This window comes from Balaenoptera acutorostrata, chromosome 4, assembly GCF_949987535.1.
Source record: "Balaenoptera acutorostrata chromosome 4, mBalAcu1.1, whole genome shotgun sequence".
Taxonomy (NCBI): Eukaryota; Metazoa; Chordata; class Mammalia; order Artiodactyla; family Balaenopteridae; genus Balaenoptera; species Balaenoptera acutorostrata.
In genome coordinates, this window is record NC_080067.1 from 36,112,397 (window position 1) to 36,133,993 (window position 21,597).

Genomic DNA, 21,597 nt, shown 5'->3' on the forward strand with positions numbered 1-21,597 from the left:
CAGGCCTTTCGGTTTATGGCTTTCTGAAGTCGACTGCATGTGGTAAGTCACAGCTTTCCTCCTGAGAACTGGCTCCCAGGCCCAGGGCCAGCAGTGCACTGAGTACCCAGCACCTCTCCCCAGCCCCGCACTCCCTGCTGGTATTGCTTGCGGATCCCGGCCCTCCTTCTTGCTGAGTCCACATGTGGCCTCATGATGTTCCACACCGCGCCCTGGGCAGCCACGTCTGGCCGATTGGAGCTGGTGCAGAGGATGGACCCCAGCATAACTAGAGATCGTCTTTTTTTTCTTTTTAAGTAGTTGCTTTGCCTTGTCAGTTCCTATTGCGATGGCGACCGATTACAACTCTCAGGCCTCCCTCTCTTGTCTATCTCCTGGTCTTTCTCTAAGCCTGCCTTTGGCACAGTCTGTAGGTAGCCAGGCCGAGGTACCGGGACTTAGAGGGTTAGGGTTAAATCTTGAACCTCCGCTGTGCTGCCATTTTAGTTTAAAATAGTCCCTAGGGACCATTTCCCTACTCCTAGCCTCTTAAATACTTTATATATATATATATATATTTTTTAAAGTTTTTTAATTTATTATTTTTATTTTTGGCTGTGTTGGGTCTTCGTTTCTGTGCGAGGGCTTTCTCTAGTTGCAGCAAGCGGGGGCCACTCTTCATCGCAGTGCGCAGGCCTCTCACTACCGCGGCCTCTCTTGTTGCAGAGCACAGGCTCCAGACGCGCAGGCTCAGTAGTTGTGGCTCACGGGCCCAGTTGCTCCGCGGCATGTGGGATCTTCCCAGACCAGGGCTCGAACCCGTGTCCCCTGCATTGGCAGGCAGATTCTCAACCACTGTGCCACCAGGGAAGCCCCTACTTCTATTTTTTAATTGTTAAGTTTCAACTCTTGGCTTACTCAGTGGCAAGCAGGAAGCAGTGGCACTAAGGCATCTTGACCCTGAAGAATCTTGGAATTCCCCTTGGCGGTCTTAACATTTTCTCCACTGGCCCCTTTTAAACTTTGATCTAAGAATTCAGGTAACTCACTAATTCCTCCCTAACCCCAATAATGAAGATTGGTATAAATGCATATCAATCTGGAATAGAATTTCCTTCTCAGGTCAAGCACCCTGCATTCCCTTTATGTGAGATTAACTTTCGTATGTGAGAGAGAGTGGTAGTCCCAGGTGGGAATTCAACTCATAAGTAAGGAAACAAAAGGAAGAAGTTGGCACCATGGAACTGGCCAACTCACTGGGGCAAAGAAGCAGTGGGGAGGTTACACCTGGGCCCAGGGCACATTCCAGCAGTATCAGACATTAGCTTTACGGCCCTGTGACCAATGCCAGATTCCACGGGACAGAGCACCAGGAGCTGTAGGCTGTTTCCTTAAACATGCATTAGCCCAGGGCCTGCACCTGGTTTAGCCTGTGGGTAAAGGAGCCAACAGAGGGAGAGACGCTTACCCCCTCCCTGCTCAGAGAGGGGCACACTTCCATGGGGTGATTCTGCCCTGACTTTTCTGCCTTGTTATGAGCAGTGACTACCCAAAGCATGACAAGAAGGGGATGGGCTGCTTGCACGTTAGACTGTGTAAATAAGAGACATGCCTGTGTGTGAGACGCTGGTCTCTTACAGAGACTTCACAAAACTAAAAATAGGGGGAGGAAGTCCTTCCTTGAGAATGCGCTACTTTGGCTGAAAAACCTTTAAAAAGGGTTTTCTACTCTCTGTAATCTTGACTGACATTACTCGGCACCTTCCAACTTGGTGAGTCAACATCTGCTCCTCTCTTTCCCACCATTGATAACAGACATTTTTTTTGTTATCTTCTACTTTTTAATCTTGGCAAGAAGGAATGTTGGCCAAAGGACTAGCTTATTATTCAGCTTTTTAAGCCAAATATTTATTTAAAAAAGGATGTGATCAAAATGACATGCAAAACCTTATCGTGCTTCTTTGTCTCCATACTTGCCTCTACTGGGATGGCGAAATTTCCATTGTTCTGTGCTTGGAGCCACTACCAATGAAACTTGCAGGCACTCCCTTCATCCTTGTGTTTAAGAGGTTTGAAACGTATTGTAAATACCTTGAGCCACCGTCAACTAAAGAGAATGAAACTCTGGAACCACCACTGGGTTGCTGGCTGTTGCCCATCACAATCAGATTTCTCTCAAAATAGGGATTCACTTGAGTCTTATTTAAAGCCAGTGGGCCTCCATTCCTCCTGTTGTCACTGCTATCAGATTTAATGGAGCTAGAAAGATGTGTGTAATGCAGTGACTTTGGTCATTTTGAGTGTAATGCACTTTTTGAGGATTTGATGAAAGCTAGTCTTTCCCCAGGAAAGTTCACACATATGAACATTCTGAATGCTGCCTGCAGTTTCAGGCTCTTCCCTGTTTATTGAAACACATCCTGTGACCTCAGGTTAAGAATCGTTAATAAAGAATGAGACTATGGGCATAATGTTAATTTTCTTAGTTTATGTGTCACTTAGGGTTAATTAGAGAGACAGAAGGGTTGGAGATACATATTAAGACATTTATTACACAGAATTGGCTTCTGTGATTGAGGCTAGCTAAGCAAATGCTGTCAACCAAATATGGGTGTCCCTCCAAAATTCATATGTTGAAACCCCCAAGGTGATGATGGATTTTGGAGGTGGGGCCTTTGGGAGGTGATTAGGTCATAATAGTAAAGCCCTTATGAATGGGATTAGAGCCCTTATAAAAGAGACCCCAGAGACCCCTCTTGTCCCTTTGGCCATGTGAAGACACAGCAAGAAGATGGCCATATATGAACCAGGAAGCGAGCTTCACCAGACATCGAGTATACTGGTGCCTTGATCTTGGACTTCCCAGTCTCCAGAACTGCGAGAAATAAATGTCTGTTGTTTAAGCCAGCCAGTCTATGGTATTTTTGGTACAACATCTTAAACAGACTAAGCCCACAACTCTGAAATTATAGGGCAGGCTGTCACTCTTGGACACAGGTAAGACTGATGTCTACAGGTGGAATATCTTCTTCTAGGAAGCCTTAGCTCTGTTCGTAAGGCCTTTCAACTGATTGAATTGAGCCCAGAGTATTATCTAGGATGATCTCCCTTCCTTAAAATAAATAGACTATGTGAGGAGCTTCAAGATGGCGGAAGAGTAAGATGCGGAGATCACCTTCCTCCCCACAAATACATCAGAAATACATCTACATGTGGAACAACACCTACAGAACACCTACTGAACGCTGGCAGAAGACCTCAGACCTCCCAAAAGGCAAGAAACTCCCCACGTACCTGGGTAGGGCAAAAGAAAAAAGAAAAAACAGAGACAAAAGAATAGGGACGGGACCTGCACCAGTGGGAAGGAGCTGTGAAGGAGGAAAGGTTTCCACACACTAGGGAGCCCCTTCGCGGGCGGAGACTGTGGGGGGCGGAGGGGGGAAGCTTCGGAGCCACGGAGGAGAGCGCAGCCACAGGGGTGCGGAGGGCAAAGCGGAGAGATTCCCGCACAGAGGCTCGGCGCCGATGCAGCACTCACCAGCCCGAGAGGCTTGTCTGCTCAGCCGCCGGGGTGGGCGGGGCTGGGAGCTGAGGCTCGGGCTTTGGTGCTAGTCGGGAGGGAGTCCGGGAAAAAGTCTGCAGCTGCCGAAGAGGCAAGAGACTTTTTCTTGCCTCTTTGTTTCCCAGTGCGTGAGGAGAGGGGATTCAGAGCGCCGCCTAAACGAGCTCCAGAGACGGGCACGAGCCGCGGCTATCAGCGCGGACCCCAGAGATGGGCATGAGACGCTAAGGCTGCTGCTGCCGCCACCAAGAAGTCTGTGTGCGAGCACAGGTCACTCTCCACACCGCCTCTCCCGGGAGACTGTGCAACCCGCCACTGCCAGGGTCCCGTGATCCGGGGACAACTTCCCCGGGAGAACGCTTGGCGCGCCTCAGGCTGCTGCAACGTCACGCTGGCCTCTGCCGCCGCAGGCTAGCCCCGCCTCCTCTGTACCCCTCCCTCCCCCCGGCCTGAGTGAGCCAGAGCCCCTGAAGTGGCTGCTACTTTAACCTTGTCCTGTCTGAGCGAAGAACAGACGCCCTCAGGCGACCTACATGCAGAGGCAGAGCCAAATCCAAAGCTGAACCCCGGGAGCTGTGCAAACAAAGAAGAGGAAGGGAAATCTCTCCCAGCAGCCTCAGGAGCAGTGGATTAAATCTCCACAGTCAACTTGATGTACACTGCATCTGTGGAATACCTGAATAGACAACAAATCATCCCAAATTCAGGAGGTGGACTTTGGGAGCAATGATATATATATATTTTTCCCTTTTTCTCTTTTTGTGAGTGTGTATGTGTATGCTTCTCTGTGTGATTTTGTCTGTATAGCTTTGCTTTTACCATTTGTCCTAGAGTCCTGTCTGTCCGTTTTGTTTTGTTTTTTTTTTACTTAAAAGCTTTTTGTTTCTTAATAATTATTTTTTATTTTAATAACTTTATTTTATTTTACTTTATTTTATTTTATTTTATCTTCTTCTTTCTTTCTTTCTTTTTTCCCTACCTTTTATTTTTTTTATTTTTATTTTTTTTAATTTTTTTATAGCTACTTTATTTATTTATTTATTTATTTTTGGCTGTGTTGGGTCTTCGGTTCGTGCGAGGGCTTTCTCTGGTTACGGCAAGTGGGGGCCACTCTTCATCGCGGTGCGGGGACCACTCTTCATCGCGGTGCGCGGGCCTCTCACTATCGCGGCCCCTCCCGTTGCGGGGCACAGGCTCCAGACACGCAGGCTCAGTAGTTGTGGCTCACGGGCCCAGCTGCTCCGTGGCATGTGGGATCTTCCCAGCCCAGGGCTCGAACCCGTGTCCCCTGCATTAGCAGGCAGATTCTCAACCACTGCGCCACCAAGGAAGCCCCTTTCCCTACCTTTTATTCTGAGCCGTGTGTAGGACAGGATCTTGGTGCCCCAGCCAGGCGTCAGGGCTGTGCCTCTGAGGTAGGAGAGCCAAGTTCAGGACATTGGTCCACAAGAGACCTCCCAGCTCCACGTAATATCAAACGGCGAAAGCTCTCCCAGAGATCTCCATCTCAACGAAAAGACCCAGCTCCACTCAACGACCAGCAAGCTACAGTGCAGGACACCCCATACCAAACAACTAGCAAGACAGGAACACAACCCCACCCATTAGCAGAGAGGCTACCTAAAATCATAATAAGGCCACAGACACCCCAAAACACACCACCAGACGTGGACCTGCCCACCAGAAAGACAAGATCCAGCCTCATCCACCAGAACACAGGCACTAGTCCCCTCCACCAGGAAGCCTACACCACCCACTGAACCAACCTTAGCCACTGGGGACAGACACCAAAAACAACGGAAATTACGAACCTGAAGCCTGCAAAAAGGAGACCCCAAACACAGTAAGTTAAGCAAAATGAGAAGACAGAGAAACACAAAAAGGAGACCCCAAACACAGTAAGTTAAGCAAAATGAGAAGACAGAGAAACACACAGCAGATGAAGCAGCAAGGCAAAAACCCACCAGACCTAACAAATGAAGACGAAATAGGCAGTCTACCTGAAAAAGAATTCAGAATAATGATAGTAAACATGATCCAAAATTTTGGAAATAGAATGGAGAAAATACAAGAAACGTTTAACAAGGACCTAGAAGAACTAAAGAGCAAACAAACAGTGATGAACAACAGAATAAATGAAATAAAAAATTCTCTGGAAGGGATCAATAGCAGAATAACTGAGGCAGAAGAACAGATAAGTGACCTGGAAGATAAAAAGGTGGAAATAACTACTGCAGAGCAGAATAAAGAAAAAAGAATGAAAACAATTGAGGACAGTCTCAGAGACCTCTGGGACAACATTAAACGCACCAACATTCAAATTATAGGGGTCCAAAAAGAAGAAGAGAAAAAGAAAGGGACTGAGAAAATATTTGAAGAGAATATAGTTGAAAATTTCCCTAATATGGGAAAGGAAATAGTTAATCAAGTCCAGGAAGCACAGAGAGTCCCATACAGGATAAATGCAAGGAGAAACACGCCAAGACACATATTAATCAAACTATCAAAAATTAAATACAAAGAAAAAATATTAAAAGCAGCAAGGGAAAAACAACAAATAACACACAAGGGAATCCCCATAAGGTTAAGAGCTGATTTTTCAGCAGAAACTCTGCAAGGCAGAAGGGAGTGGCAGGACATATTTAAAGTGATGAAGGGGAAAACCTACAACCAAGATTACTCTACCCAGCAAGGATCTCATTCAGATTTGACGGAGAAATTAAAACCTTTACAGACAAGCAAAAGCTAAGAGGATTCAGCACCACCAAACCAGCTTTACAACAAATGCTAAAGGAACTTCTCTAGGCAGGAAACACAAGAGAAAGAGAAGACCTACAATAATAAACCCAAAACAATTAAGAAAATGGTAATAGGAACATACATATTGATAATTACCTTAAATGTAAATGGATTAAATGCTCCAACCAAAAGACATAGACTGGCTGAATGGATACAAAAACAAGACCCGTATATATGCTGTCTACAAGGGACCCACTTCAGACCTAAGGACACATACAGACTGAAAGTGAGGGGATGGAAAAAGATATTCCATGCAAATGGAAATCAAAAGAAAGTTGGAGTAGCAATTCTCATATTAGACAAAATAGACTGTAAAACAAAGACTATTACACGAGACAAAGAAGGACACTTCATAATGATCAAGGGATCAATCCAAGAAGAAGATATAGCAATTGTAAATATTTATGCACCCAACATAGGAGCACCTCAATACATAAGGCAAATACTAACAACCATAAAGGGGGAAATAGACAGTAACACAATAACAGTAGGGGACTTTAACACCCCACTTTCACCAATGGACAGATCGTCCAAAATGAAAATAAATAAAGAAACACAAGCTTTAAATGATACATTAAACAAGATGGACTTAATTGATATTTATAGGACATTCCATGCAAAAACAACAGAATACATCTTCTTCTCAAGTGCTCATGGAACTTTCTCCAGGATAGATCATATCTTGGGTCACAAATCAAGCCTTGGTAAATTTAAGAAAATTGAAATCGTATCAAGTATCTTTTCCGACCACAACGCCATGAGACTAGATATCAATTACAGGAAAAAATCTGTAAGAAATACAAACACGTGGAGGCTAAACAACACACTACTTAATAACCAAGAGATCACTGAAGAAATCAAAGAGGAAATCAAAAAATACCTAGAAACAAATGACAATGAAAACACAATGACCCAAAACGTATGGGATGCAGGAAAAGCAGTTCTAAGAGGGAAGTTTATATCTATACAAGCCTACCTTAAGAAACAAGAAACATCTCAAATAAACAACCTAACCTTACACCTAAAGCAATTAGAGAAAGAAGAACAAAAATCCCCCAAAGTTAGCAGAAGGAAAGAAATCATAAAGATCAGAAATAAATGAAAAAGAAATGAAGGAAACGATAGCAAAGATCAATAAAACTAAAAGCTGGTTCTTTGAGAAGATAAACAAAATTGATAAACCATTAGCCAGACTTATCAAGAAAAAAAGGGAGAAGACTCAAATCAATAGAATTAGAAATGAAAAAGGAGAAGAAACAACTGACACTGTGGAAATACAAAGGATCATGAGAGATTACTACAAGCAACTATATGCCAATAAAATAGACAACCTGGAAGAAGTGGACAAATTCTTAGAAAAGCACAACTTTCTGAGACTGAACCAGGAAGAAGTAGAAAATATGAACAGACCAATCACAAGCACTGAAATTGAAACTGTGATTAAAAATCTTCCAACAAACAAAAGCCCAGGACCAGATGGCTTCACAGGCAAATTCTATCAAACATTTAGAGAAGAGCTAACACCTATCCTTCTCAAACTCTTCCAAAATATAGCAGAGGGAGGAACACTCCCAAACTCATTTTATGAGGCCACCATCACTCTGATACCAAAACCAGACAAAGATGTCACAAAGAAAGAAAACTACAGGCCAATATCACTGATGAACATAGATGCAAATATCCTCAACAAAATACTAGCAAACCGAATCCAACAGCACATTAAAAGGATCATACACTATGATCAAGTGGGGTTTATCCCAGGAATGCAAGGATTCTTCAATATACGCAAATCAATCAACGTGATACACCATATTAACAAATTTAAGGAGAAAAACCATATGATCATTCTAATAGATGCAGAGAAAGCTTTCAACAGAATTCAACACCCATTTATGATAAAAACCCTCCAGAAAGTAGGCATAGAGGGAATTTCCTCAACATAATAAAGGCCATATATGACAAACCCACAGTCAACATCGTCCTCAATGGTGAAAAACTGAAACCATTTCCACTAAAATCAGGAACAAGACAAGGTTGCCCACTCTCACCATTATTATTCAACATAGTTTTGGAAGTTTTAGCCACAGCAATCAGAGAAGAAAAAGAAATAAAAGGAATCCAAATTGGAAAAGAAGAAGTAAAGCTGTCACTGTTTGCAGATAACATGATACTATATATAGAGAATACTAAAGATGCTACCAGAAAACTCCTAGAGTTAATCAATGAATTTGGTAAAGTAGCAGGATACAAAATTAATGCACAGAAATCTCTTGCATTCCTATACACTAATGATGAAAAATCTGAAAGTGAAATTAAGAAAACACTCCCATTTACCATTGCAACGAGAAGAATAAAATATCTAGGAATAAACCTACCTAGGGAGACAAAAGACCTGTATGCAGAAAATTATAAGACACTGATGAAAGAAATTAACGTTGAAACAAATAGATGGAGAGGTATACCATGTTCTTGGATTGGAAGAATCAACGTGAAAATGACTCTACTACCCAAAGCAATCTACACATTCAATGCAATCCCTATCAAACTACCACTGGCATTTTTCACAGAACTAGAACAAAAAATTTCACAATTTGTATGGAAACACAAAAGACCCCGAATAGCCAAAGCAATCTTGAGAATGAAAAACGGAGCTGGAGGAATCAGACTCCCTGACTTCAGACTATACTACAAAGCTACAGTAATCAAGATAGTATGGTACTGGCACAAAAACACAAATATAGATCAATGGAACAGGATAGAAAGCCCAGAGATAAACCCACACACATATGGTCACCTTATCTTTGATAAAGGAGGCAAGAATATACAGTGGAGAAAAGACAGCCTCTTCAATAAGTGGTGCTGGGAAAACTGGACAGCTACATGTGAAAGAATGAAATGAGAACACTCCGTAACACCATACAAAAAGTAAACTCAAAATGGATTAAAGACCTAAATGTAAGGCCAGACACCATCAAACTCTTAGAGGAAAACATAGGCAGAACACTCTATGATATAAATCACAGCAAGATCCTTTTTGATCCACCTCCTAGAGAAATGGAATTAAAAACAAAAATAAACAAATGGGACCTAATGAAACTTAAAAGCTTTTGCACAGTAAACGAAACCATAAACAAGACGAAAAGACAGCCCTCAGAATGGGAGAAAATATTTGCAAATGAAGCAACTGACAAAGCATTAATCTCCAAAACATACAAGCAACTCATGCAGCTCAATATCAAAAAAATAAACAACCCAATCCAAAAATGGGGAGAAGACCTAAATAAACATTTCTCCGAAGAAGATATACAGAGTGCCAACAAACACATGAAAGAATGCTCAACATCAGTAATCATTAGAGAAATGCAAATCAAAACTACAATGAGATATCATCTCACACCGGTCAGAATGGCCATCATCAAAAAATCTACAAACAATAAATGCTGGAGAGGGTGTGGAGAAAAAGGAACCCTCTTGCCCTGTTGGTGGGAATGTAAATTGATACAGCCACTATGGAGAACAGTACAGAGGTTCCTTAGAAAACTAAAAATAGAACTACCATACCACCCAGCAATCCCACTACTGGGCATATACCCAGAGAAAACCATAATTCGAAAAGAGTCATGTACCAAAATGTGCATTGCAACTCTGTTTACAATAGCCAGGACATGGAAGCAACCTAAGTGTCCATTGACAGATGACTGGATAAAGAAGATGTGGCACGTATATACAATGGAATATTACTCAGCCATAAAAAGAAAAGAAATGGGGTTATTTGTAGTAAGGTGGTTGGACCTAGAGTCTGTCATACAGAGTGAAGTAAGTCAGAAAGAGAAAAACAAATACTGTATGCTAACACATATATATGGAATCTAAAAAAAGAAAAAAATATGATCAGAAGAACCTAGGGGCAAGACAGGAATAAAGACACAGACCTACTAGAGAATGGACTTGAGGATATAGGGAGGGGGAAGGGTGAGATGTGACAGGGTGAGAGAGTGGCATGGACATATATACACTACCAAATGTTAAATAGATAGCTAGTGGGAAGCAGCCACATAGTACAGGGAGATCAGCTCGGTGCTTTGTGACCACCTAGAGGGGTGGGATAGGGAGGGTGGGAGGGAGGGAGATACAAGAGGGAAGAGATATGGGGACATGTATATGTATAACTGATTCACTGTGTTATAAAGCAGAAACTAACACACCATTGTAAAGCAATTTTACTCTAATAAAGATGTTTAAAAAAAAAGATAGCTATGAAGATCATGTAGCAATTTGGACAAATGTTTATGATAAAAGTTAAATAAACAAAGCAGGATGCAAAGTAAAAATAAAAATCAATAGACTGGATATTTTTATTATTATTTTTTAAAATTTATTTTATTGAAGAATAGTTGATTTACAATGTTATGTTAGTTTCTGCTGTACAGCAAAGTGATTCAGTTATACATATATATATATTCTTTTTCATATTCTTTTCCATTATGGTTTATTACAGGATATTGAGTATAGTTCCCTGTACTATACAGTAGGACCTTGTTTTTATCCATTCTATATATAATAGTTTTCATCTGCTAACCCCAAACACCCAATCCACCCTTCCCCGACCCCTCTCCCCTTTGACAACCACAAGTCTGTTCTCTATGTCTGTGAGTCTGCTTGTGTTTCATAGATAAGTTCATTTGTGTCATATTTTAGATTCCACATACACATGATATCATATGATGTTTGTCTTTCTCTGTCTGATTTACTTCACTTAGTGTGATAATCTCTAGGTCCATCCATGTTGCTGCAAATGGCATTATTTCATTCTTTTTTACGGCTGAATAGTATTCCATTGTATATATATCCACCACATCTTCTTTATCCATTCATCTGTCGATGGGCATTTAGGCTGTTTTCATATCTTGGCTACTGTAAATACTGACTATGGATTTTACTAAATCTTTCTTGTTGTTGTTGTTATTGTTATTGCTGTTGTTGGCTGTGCCGCAAGGCTTGCGGGATCTCAGTTTCCTGACCAGGGATTGAACCCGGGCCTCCGCAGTGAAAACCTGGACTCTTAACCACTAGGCCACCAGGGAACTACCCTGACTATGGATTTTAATCATACCTGCAAACTGTCTTCACAGTAGCACCCATATTAGGGTTTGGCTGAGTAACTGGAGACTGTAGCATAGCCAAATTGACGCATAAAACTGATGGTCACAAGTATGATGGTATTATGGGTAGGTACAAAAAAAAAACATCTTTGTTCTTAGAAGATACATGTTGAAATATTTAAGCTGAAGTATCATGATGTCTGCAATTTATGCTCACTTAGTTTACAAAATATACATATGGAGAGAACAAATGGCAAAAGGTTAATACTTGTGCAATGTAGATGGAGGGTATATGAGGGTTCACTGTCTTATTCTTTCAATTTTTCTATTTGCCTGAAAGTTTTCATAGTAAAATTCATGAATTAAAGTGGCCCCGATCTCCTGCCTGGCACAGTGTCTGCTGGCTCATAACATACACTCAGCAAGTGTTGCACGAATTAAATTGGATAAATGGCAGCATTTCACTCACAGCCAAAGTTGTCAGCAAGATAATGTGGCCAGGGTTCTAATAATAAGAATCTTCTCCTCATCTTCCTCTATCCTTGTTCAGACAATTCCACTGATAAATAACCAATAGCTCAGGCATTTCTTGAGGTGAGTGGAGGCTGCGGGATGTAGCAGAGGAAATACTAAGATAGGAGCCAGGAATTCTGTGTTATAACAGCAAGCTGTGTGACTTTGGGCAAATTGCTTACCTATTCTGAACCTAATTCCTCATCTGAAAATGGGGATTATTATTCCTGCTTTTTTCAGGATTGTTCTGAGGAAGAAGTTCAATAACAACTGTGAAAATGCCCTGTAAGCACGAGCGCTGCAGAATGGTCCTCCCACTCACTGTTGCATGCAGGATCTAGACCCATGTCTTATCACATTTAACATCTCTGGCTTGGGAAGAGCCTTACAATGGATGGTGCATCATAGTTTAATTGGCAACATTTTTTTCTTTCTTAATGGTATTTAAAATAATAGTGGCATCTTTTTTTTTAAAATAAATGTGTTTATTTATTTATTTATTTTTGGCTGTGTTGGGTCCTCATTGCTGTGTGCAGGCTTTCTTTTAGTTGTGGTGAGTGGGGCTGCTCTTCATTGTGGTGCGTGGGCTTCTCTTGTTGCGGAGCATGGGCTCTAGGCATGCAGGCTTCAGTAGTTGTGGCTCGCGGGCTCTAGAGCACAGGCTCAGTAGTTGTGGCGCATGGGCTTTGTTGCTCTGCAGCATGTGGGATCTTCTCAGACCAGGACTCGAACCCGTGTCCCCTGCATTGGCAGGGGGATTCTTAACCATTGCACCACCAGGGAAGCCCCAGTGATGGCATCTTAGATTTGATGAAATACTTACCATGGCTGAGTGGTCTTGGGCAATGACTTATACCCTTCAAACCTCATCTTTTTCCTCTTTGCTTTGGGGACTAAAGTACTTTTATGGTTGTTATGAAGATTAAATAAGACTGAGTGCAAAGAACTCAGTAAGTGTTCAGTAAATAGCAGTACAACATAGTATTACACAGATATAAGTTATTATTACTTAGTACAGAACATATGCAGTCTCTAAAGATCCTGCCCGTAGAACCCAACTTGGCCACCCAAGTTTCGAAGAAGAAGAGAAATACAACCATATCAAGTTTTCTTTGGAAAAAATGACCCCAAATGAAATCTAGACGATTGCTTTGAGGGTTAGTTCTAAAGAAGCAGATCTGAAAACAAGGTGTCAGCGTAGCAAACTCTTTTTACTTTCAGTTCCTACTGGCTGGATGCTGGCACTATTTTCACAGCCACACTTCTGGGGACTCCCTTAGACTCTTAGGCTAGGACCTGGGGTAGTGCAATTTCTGTGCGCACAGAAGTTTTTTTTTTGAAGGCCTTCTCTCTTCCAAGATTATAATATAGTCTCCTTTATTTTCTTCCATTTCTGTACACAGAAGTTTTGAGAATGTTGAGATCAGCCCTACCCTGGGCGAGCTGCACTGCAGGCTTCCCTCAATAAAACTCCCAGGGGTTTCTCCCCCCACTGCTGTAGCCATGAGCTGAGGCTTCTGGTGTCCAGCAACCGGGGTTGGCAAACACATTACCTGCAGGAAAGGATTTTATTTTTGTTGACCTGCAGTGTGAGCATTTAATGTGCACGATCCCTCCTGCAGACAGAAGCCTGTGAATCGTGCCAGCTGAGGCAGCCTGTGTTAAGTGCTTCCAACCAAAAGGCACAATCAAATCCCGTGGCAAAGGCTCCAGTCTTACCTTCTCAAACAGTGTCCCTTGCATAGTTTGGCAAGCAACTGGCCATTAGGATTTCAACATATGAATTTGAGGGGGGGACACATTTAGATCATAGCAGTGGGTGTACCTCAATTTATTTAACCAGTTTCCTATTTTTTTTTTAAGTTTTTTTTTTTTTTTGATGTGGACCATTTTTAAAATCTTTATTGAATTTGTTACAGTATTGCTTTTGTTTTATGTTTTGGTTTTTTGGCTGCGCGGCATGTGGGATCTTAGCTCCCCAACCAGGGATCAAACCCACACCCCCTGTATTGGAAGGCGAAGTCTTAACCACTGGACCGCCAGGGAAGTCCCACTAGTTCCCTATTGATGGATGCTACTGTTTGGCAGTTGTTGTTTTTTTTTTTTTAATTTTTCGCGATCGAATACATCCTAAGTGATACACTGGTCAGTAAAGGGCAGAGGGTGAGGGGGAAGCCCTAGGAAACCACCTTAGCGGTAGAATGAATTTCACCAGGCACACACATTGCATAGCTTTGGGTGATCTTGGTTCTAATTGATAGATTTAACTGCAGTGGGCTGGACGTGAGGCGAAGCAAAGTACCGGAAGCATAAAAGGAAACCAGGCCTTATTGTTGATCCTTAGAATCTGATGACAAGGAATGAGTTAACATGATGCCCTGTTAACAGGCATTTTAATTCTTTCTCATAACGAAGAGTCCTGAATTCCTGAAAAGGGCACCAGATACAGAGTGAGGGGATTGGGATCTAACCCTGCAGAGCATCAGATTCCTCGGAGAAAAGTGCTGTGGTCTCTACTGCTTCAGGACCAGACCCCCAAGGGAACAAGATACTGAGTGGGACTTTTCCTTGGCCTGGGAATTGATGGCCAGAGCCAAAGCTGAAAACAGAGGATTCTACAGAGAAAGGTATCAAGGAGCCTCTAAAAATTGGGGCCAATCACCGGCCCACCTCAGCCATCGCCCCTGTGCTGCTCCCTATCTATAAGCCAAAGACAGCTTGCAGGGGGTAGGAGTGAGGGTGAGAGGTGGGGAGCCAGAGGAGAAAGTGAAGTGTTGGAGTTGTGAGCCATCAATTTATGGGGGTGGGAGGGTGTTGTGGTTATTTCTATGCAATTTTTATTTATTTTATTTATTTATGTATTTATTTTTGGCTGTGTTGGGTCTTCGTTTCTGTGCGAGGGCTTTCTCTAGTTGCGGCGAGCGGGGGTCACCCTTCATCGCGGTGCGCGGGCCTCTCACTATCGCGGCCTCTCTTGTTGTGGAGCACAGGCTCCAGACGTGCAGGCTCAGTAGTTGTGGCTCACGGGCCTAGTTGCTCCGCGGCATGTGGGATCTTCCCAGACCAGGGCTCAAACCCGTGTCCCCTGCATTGGCAGGCAGATTCTCAACCACTGCACCACCAGGGAAGCCCTGCATGGGCTTTTTAATAACTTTTGATAACCAGAAAGCTAGATCTGCCCAAGATGTCATGCTAGCCAGTAGGGAAAGAAGAGTCAACATTTGACAGTTGGGGTTCAGTGAAGAAAAAAGAAAAACAACAGTTATTTCATGTTTGTGTTACTAGCAAGGGCAGGCTCTTCAATAAACCAGTTATATTTCTTCATACAAGGGCTGGGACTCCAAGGAGAGAAGGAAGAATCTTAAAAAGACTAAGTCACAGCAGCTATCTTTGCTTAAGTGCCACTTGCAACACCCCAAGAATGAGCGTTTTCCCTCTAGGGCCACACTTGCCATAGTTATGTGTGGTTATCTGTGTAGTTGAATAGCGTGGAGGTCCACTTCTAGCTGAGTTAGAGGAAAGGATTTTCAATTTAGCAGTCCTCAGGTAAACTTCTTAAACGGTTGTTTTTCTGGAGTGACCCACAACTGAGCCTCAAACTTGCCTGGAAGGAGGCATTTGAAGATTACCTATCACCCACCTGCAATAGCACCCTGACCTCATATTCCATTCCTGCAACCGTTCCATGGGAGGCAGTGGAACAAGGCGGGTAGCAGGGCGGACAATCCCACGTTCTAATCCTAGTTTATCACTTCCAGGTGTGTGACCTTGAGCAGGTTTCTGAACCTTTTAATCCAACATACCTAGTCCAGGTAGGCAAAGCACAACCTTTTCTTGGTGGATTTTGGGCACTCTTCAGTATTTGGGGTGGTGGGGTCACGTTATGTGAACTGCTGCAACCCCACTCTTGAGTTTCAAGGAAAAGAGGTCTCAGGCTGACTTCTGCTACACACAGACATTTACTAGCAAGTAGGTACGAAACATGCATAGTCCCTGTTAGTAAGCTTGATGGAATCCCAGCTATTGATTCCCCATAGTGCTCTTTGCATAAAAGTCACCTCTGAGGCAAATGCAGCCATATATATATATATATATATATATTTTAACATCTTTATTGGAGTGTAATTGCTTTACAATGGTGTGTTAGTTTCTGCTTTATAACAAAGTGAATCAGCTATACATATACATATATCCCCATATCTCCTCCCTCTTGCGTCTCCCTCCCACCCTCCCTATCCCACCCCTCTAGGTGGTCACAAAGCACCGAGCTGATCTCCCCGTGCTATGTGGCTGCTTCCCACTAGCTATCTATTTTACATTTCGTAATGTATATATGTCCATGCCACTCAAACTTCGTCCCAGCTTCCCCTTCCCCTTCCCCGTGTCAAGTCCATTCTCTACCTCTGCATCTTTATTCCTGTCCTGCCCCTGGGTCCTTCAGAACCATCTTTTTCTTTGGATTCCATATATATGTGTTAGCATACCATATTTGTTTTTCTCTTTCTGACTTACTTCACTTTGTATGACAGACTCTAGGTCCATCCACCTCACTACAAATAACTCAATTTCATTTCTTTTTATGGCTGAGGAATATTCCATTGTATATATGTGCCACATCTTCTTTATCCATTCATCTGTCACACCGGTCAGAATGGCCATCATCAAAAAAATCTCCAAACAATAAATGCTGGAGAGGGTGTGGAGAAAAGGGAACCCTCTTGCACTGTTGGTGGGAATGTAAATTGATACAGCCACTATGGAGAACAGTATGGAGGTTCCTTAAAAAACTAAAAATAGAATTACCGTATGACTCAGCAATCCCACTACTGGGCATATACCCTGAGAAAACCATAATGCAGCTATATTTTAGTGGCAGGATTCTGTGGGCTATTTTGTTGGAGTCAACAATCCTCTGGAATCAGCAGGTGCACACCAGACCTTTTACAAGGGTTGATCAGCCTTGGGGGTCATTGATAAGGGTTAAGTTTCTTATGTACCATTGATGCCAGTGGGTTCTTTAAATTATGTTATTCATCCATATATGTTGAACAAGCTGTTAACTTTACCAGTGGAAAGTCATGTTTAATATCCATTAGGCTAATGAAAAAACTTCAAGTGCTGGTGAGAGATAAAAATACCTGAGGAGCTTATAGCAGCTCCCTCTGGAGTGGAGCCTTTTGATTAAATGCCAGCACACCACCCCTGGAGTGTATATTCCTGATTAGGGCATGACTGTCACACGGGTGTAGCCCAAATCAACTAATACATATATTTATAGCACACTGTTTATGTTGAAATATTTTAAAGCAAACTACAGATGACATGAGACCTCTCACACCCTGGCTTCCTCTTCTGCAAAATGAGGGTAATAATACCTACCTCACATGGTTGTCAGCAGACTGTTAAATTATGAGAAAGCTTACTATAGTGCCTGGTAAATAGTAGCGGCTCAGAAAGTGTTAGCTGATACTGTTATTTTTGGCTTAGATACACCCAAGCAAACTTTTTAAAGAAATGATGTACCCATTGAACACTTCGAAGTTGACATCTAAAATTTTTCGTTACAGAGTTTTATAATAGCAAAGGATTTAATTTCTGGCATGTAGTAATTATTAACATTTTAAATTAAAACTGATGTATCAATCCTTTAAATATATCCAACAGAATCTAAATACATCGATTGGGTGCCAGCTATCCCTATTTTAAAAACACATGAACAAGCTTTTCTTTCTTGTAAAAGCTCTGCTGTGATATTTAAAGTAGAACATTTTATTTCTTTACTTTTTCTCCTTGAACTTGCATTTCCATTTCACTTACCCTACAGAATTTTATTCTAACATAATATACTTGTATGCTTGAAAGGCTTTTATTGATCACGCTATTGTATTTTCTGCAACAAATATGTGTATGTTAAAAAAGGTTTGTAATTATTTCCTGTTACCTCAAGGCTCCAAATGTTAAAAACATTTAGCTTGGGTTGTCATTATAGTTATTTTTTTGTGTAGAGTTGATCAGAATAACATAAATGTATGATACATTTTGATAAGCATGTGCCAAAGAAAAAGTAAGCTTGTATTAGAAATAAACTTAATAAAATGATTTTTTCAACTAATTCATGTATCTGGATGAATACTGTTTATTGCTAGAATGAGACAAGAGTGGGGGAGAGCAAGAACAAGCTGGAACCCACAAAGGCAGGCTGAAACCTTTCCCATTTTCCCAAATACTTTCCCACTTTTATTTTTATTGATATGAGAAATGAGGACATTTATTCATGTATATAGGAAGTTGGGCATGGAAGGACTCTTGCTCCAGCAATGACATTTAATTCTTTGAACTCTGTATATTTTAAGGGATATTATAACAACCCCTGAGAATTTACTTGTAAAGTAGATTATGAAAGCAGTGACGTTGTTGTTTAGATCACGTGGACCTGGGAGAACTGATTTATCCATCCCACCTGGGCAAGGAACCACAATTAGCCGAGGTGTTTGCTGAGGGCAACAGTAAAGGTCAGAACTAAAAACTCATGCTCAGTTGAAAGAATCTAACAGGGTATTTCTTTCTTATTTTGATATATATCAACCAAATAGTTTTGGTTTTCTTCCCTTATTATCCTTTTATCACATTTTAAAATGTGTCAATAGTATTTAACTTTATCTCTCAGTAGGTAAGTTACAGGATAGCAAAAGGGGCGTATGAGTCAGCTAGAAGAATGAATAGCACCCAAGAACAAAAAAAAGGGACTTGGCGTCTCCTCTTGGGGAAAGGATTAGTGGGATTTTGATTGAGCTGTGCTTCAGCTCATTGGCAAGAGGCGGCAGCTGGGTCTACTTTAGCTTTTCTGACTCCTGGGTGGGGATGTGTGTTCAGCTACGTGAAGAAAGGCCCTGGCTTCTGCAGGACGCCATTAAGGTCAGAGGCAACAAGAGCTGACAGAGGTTTTGGTCTGCCTTTGTGGGTTCCAGCTTTTTCTTGCTCTCCCCGACTCTACATCCATCTTCTCTTCTTGATTGCCTGTCGATCATCAGTCAGGAAGACAAACCCTTACTGTGATAGTTAATTTTATGTGTCCATTTAGCTCAGCTAAGGGATGCCCAGATAGCTGGGAAAATATTATTTCCCCGGGGGTGGGGAGTGGGAAGTCTGTGGCTTCTGGAAGAGACCAGCATTCGAACGGGTGAACTGAGTAAAGCAGCCCGCCCTCCTCTGTGCGCGTGGGCACCGTCCAATCCACTGAGGGCCTGAATAAAACACAAAGGTGGCAGAAGGGCGAATTCACTCTCTCTTTGCCTGAGCTGAGACATTCATGTTCTCCTGCCCTGGTAATTTGGTACTCCTGGTTCTCAGGTTTTTGGACTTAGATTAGGATTTACACCATTAGCCCTTGATTCTCAGGCCTTTGGACTCAGGCTAGATTATACCACCGGATTTCCTGGTTCTCCAGTTTGCTGACGGCAGTTGTGGGACTGATTTCTCAGCCTCCATAACTGCATGAGAAATTCCTATAATAAATCTCCTTTTATCTATATGTAGAGCTGTCTATATATCTATATCTACATCTATCCTATTGGTTCTGTTTCTCTGGAGAATCCTAATACATTTACAGAGACTACTTACCCAGTTCCCCAAATTGCATGGGGTCTAGTTCCTGTAACAAACCCCATATTAGTGGTTCTGTTTCTTTGATAGAACCCTGACTGATATAGTAAGTTATAAAAATACATTGAAATCAATATGCCATTTAAAAAAATTTACAGTAATGCAATGCAATTTGTGGCTCACATTGTAAGTTATTTTGTTGTTGAAGCCAGTATGTAGTTTGATAAAGACAGGGTATTTCTCCTGTAATTAAGTGTGGGAGCACATAGGAACCATGGTGTTCTGTCTTAGAGAATAATTATAGTGGAATTTAGCATAATAATCTGAAATAACTTTGATAATTTTTTTGGACACTATAAGCAAACTTTTCTGACTTATTTTATGAAAGAGAGAGGTAAATAACACTAAAAACTAATTGGTCCAACAGCCAGCATATATTTTTTTTTATTAATAAGAGATTTAAAATATTGAACATTTTATGAAAAATAAATTAGATTTTACTCTAATTAAAATAAATGTTTCATGATATATAATAAAATATACTTTAAGTAGACTGTTAACAATATACACTGAATCTGAGAAAATGTTACCCATAAATTAATTCCAATGTGTCCTGAAAAACTGACAAATCTAGAAAATATGCTTGTTATATTTAAAAGAATCAGCGTCACTAATCACTACTGTTTTGGCTGCTCAAAGTTGCTTTTCTTTCCAGCTAATGGCAAATTCTAGGCATGAGTATTGAGAAAAGCAGAAAATATTTGCTTGTGTTTAAATACATGAAAGAAAGTTATTTTTAGCATTCAGGATTTCTAATCGATGCTCTCTTTGCTTTGCTGTCATGAAATTCTCCCTTGGATGATTCATCCTCTGAAAGTATGCTGAAAAAAAGTGGACAAAAAATATGAACAAAGAGTCCACAGAAAAAGAGCTGCAAATTGCTTCTAGTCATCAGGGAGAATGTTTAGTTTTATCCCAAATAAGAGAAATGCAAGGTAAAATTGCACCAAGAGAAACAGCTCATGGAGAAGTGAGGAGGACAGACCTGGGGTGTGCGTTGGGTTAGTAGGTGATAGAGATTAATATATGCAATTCAGAGCTGGGGATTCAGGGAAGAGGGAGGAACACTGGCCTCAAAGTGGCAGCAATGTGTAAAGAGGACCCCTCCCTCCTCCGAGTGTTAGTGATGCGGGGGAGAAAGCAGCCAACTCTTAAGATGGCTAAAGACAAAACTAAAGACAAGAAAAAACGAAAAATAAAAACCAATCTGCCAAGATGTAAAATTGACAAAAAATTTTAAAGTTTGACAATTCTGTTGACAAAACTGTGGGAACAGAAACTTTTTTAAATTTTTTACATCTTTATTGGAGTATAATTGTTTTACAATGTTATGTTAGTTTCTGCTTTATAACAAAATGAATCAGTATATGCATACATATATCCTCATATCCCCTCCCTCTTTTTTTTTTTTTAGTTCTCTCCACATGGTGGAATTTAAGGTGACTTTTAAGTCTCTATTTGTTTTTTGTTGTTATTGTTGTTTTTAATTTTTGAATTTCATTTTATTTATTTTTTTATACAGCAGGTTCTTATTAGTCATCAATTTTATACACATCAGTGTATACATGTCAGTCCCAATCGCCCAATTCAGCACACCACCATCCCCAACCCCCGCGGTTTTCCCCCCTTGGTGTCCATACGTTTGTTCTCTACATCTGTGTCTCAACTTCTGCCCTGCAAACTGGTTCATCTGTACCATTTTTCTAGGTTCCACATACATGTGTTAATATACGATATTTGTTTTTCTCTTTCTGACTTACTTCACTCTGTATGACAGTCTCTAGATCCATCCACGTCTCTACAAATGACCCAATTTCGTTCCTTTTTATGGCTGAGTAATATTCCATTGTATATATGGACCACATCTTCTTTATCCATTCATCTGTTGATGGGCATTTATGTTGCTTCCATGACTTGGCTATTGTAAATAGTGCAGCAATGAACATTGGGGTGCATGTGTCTTTTTGTTTTGTTTTTTTT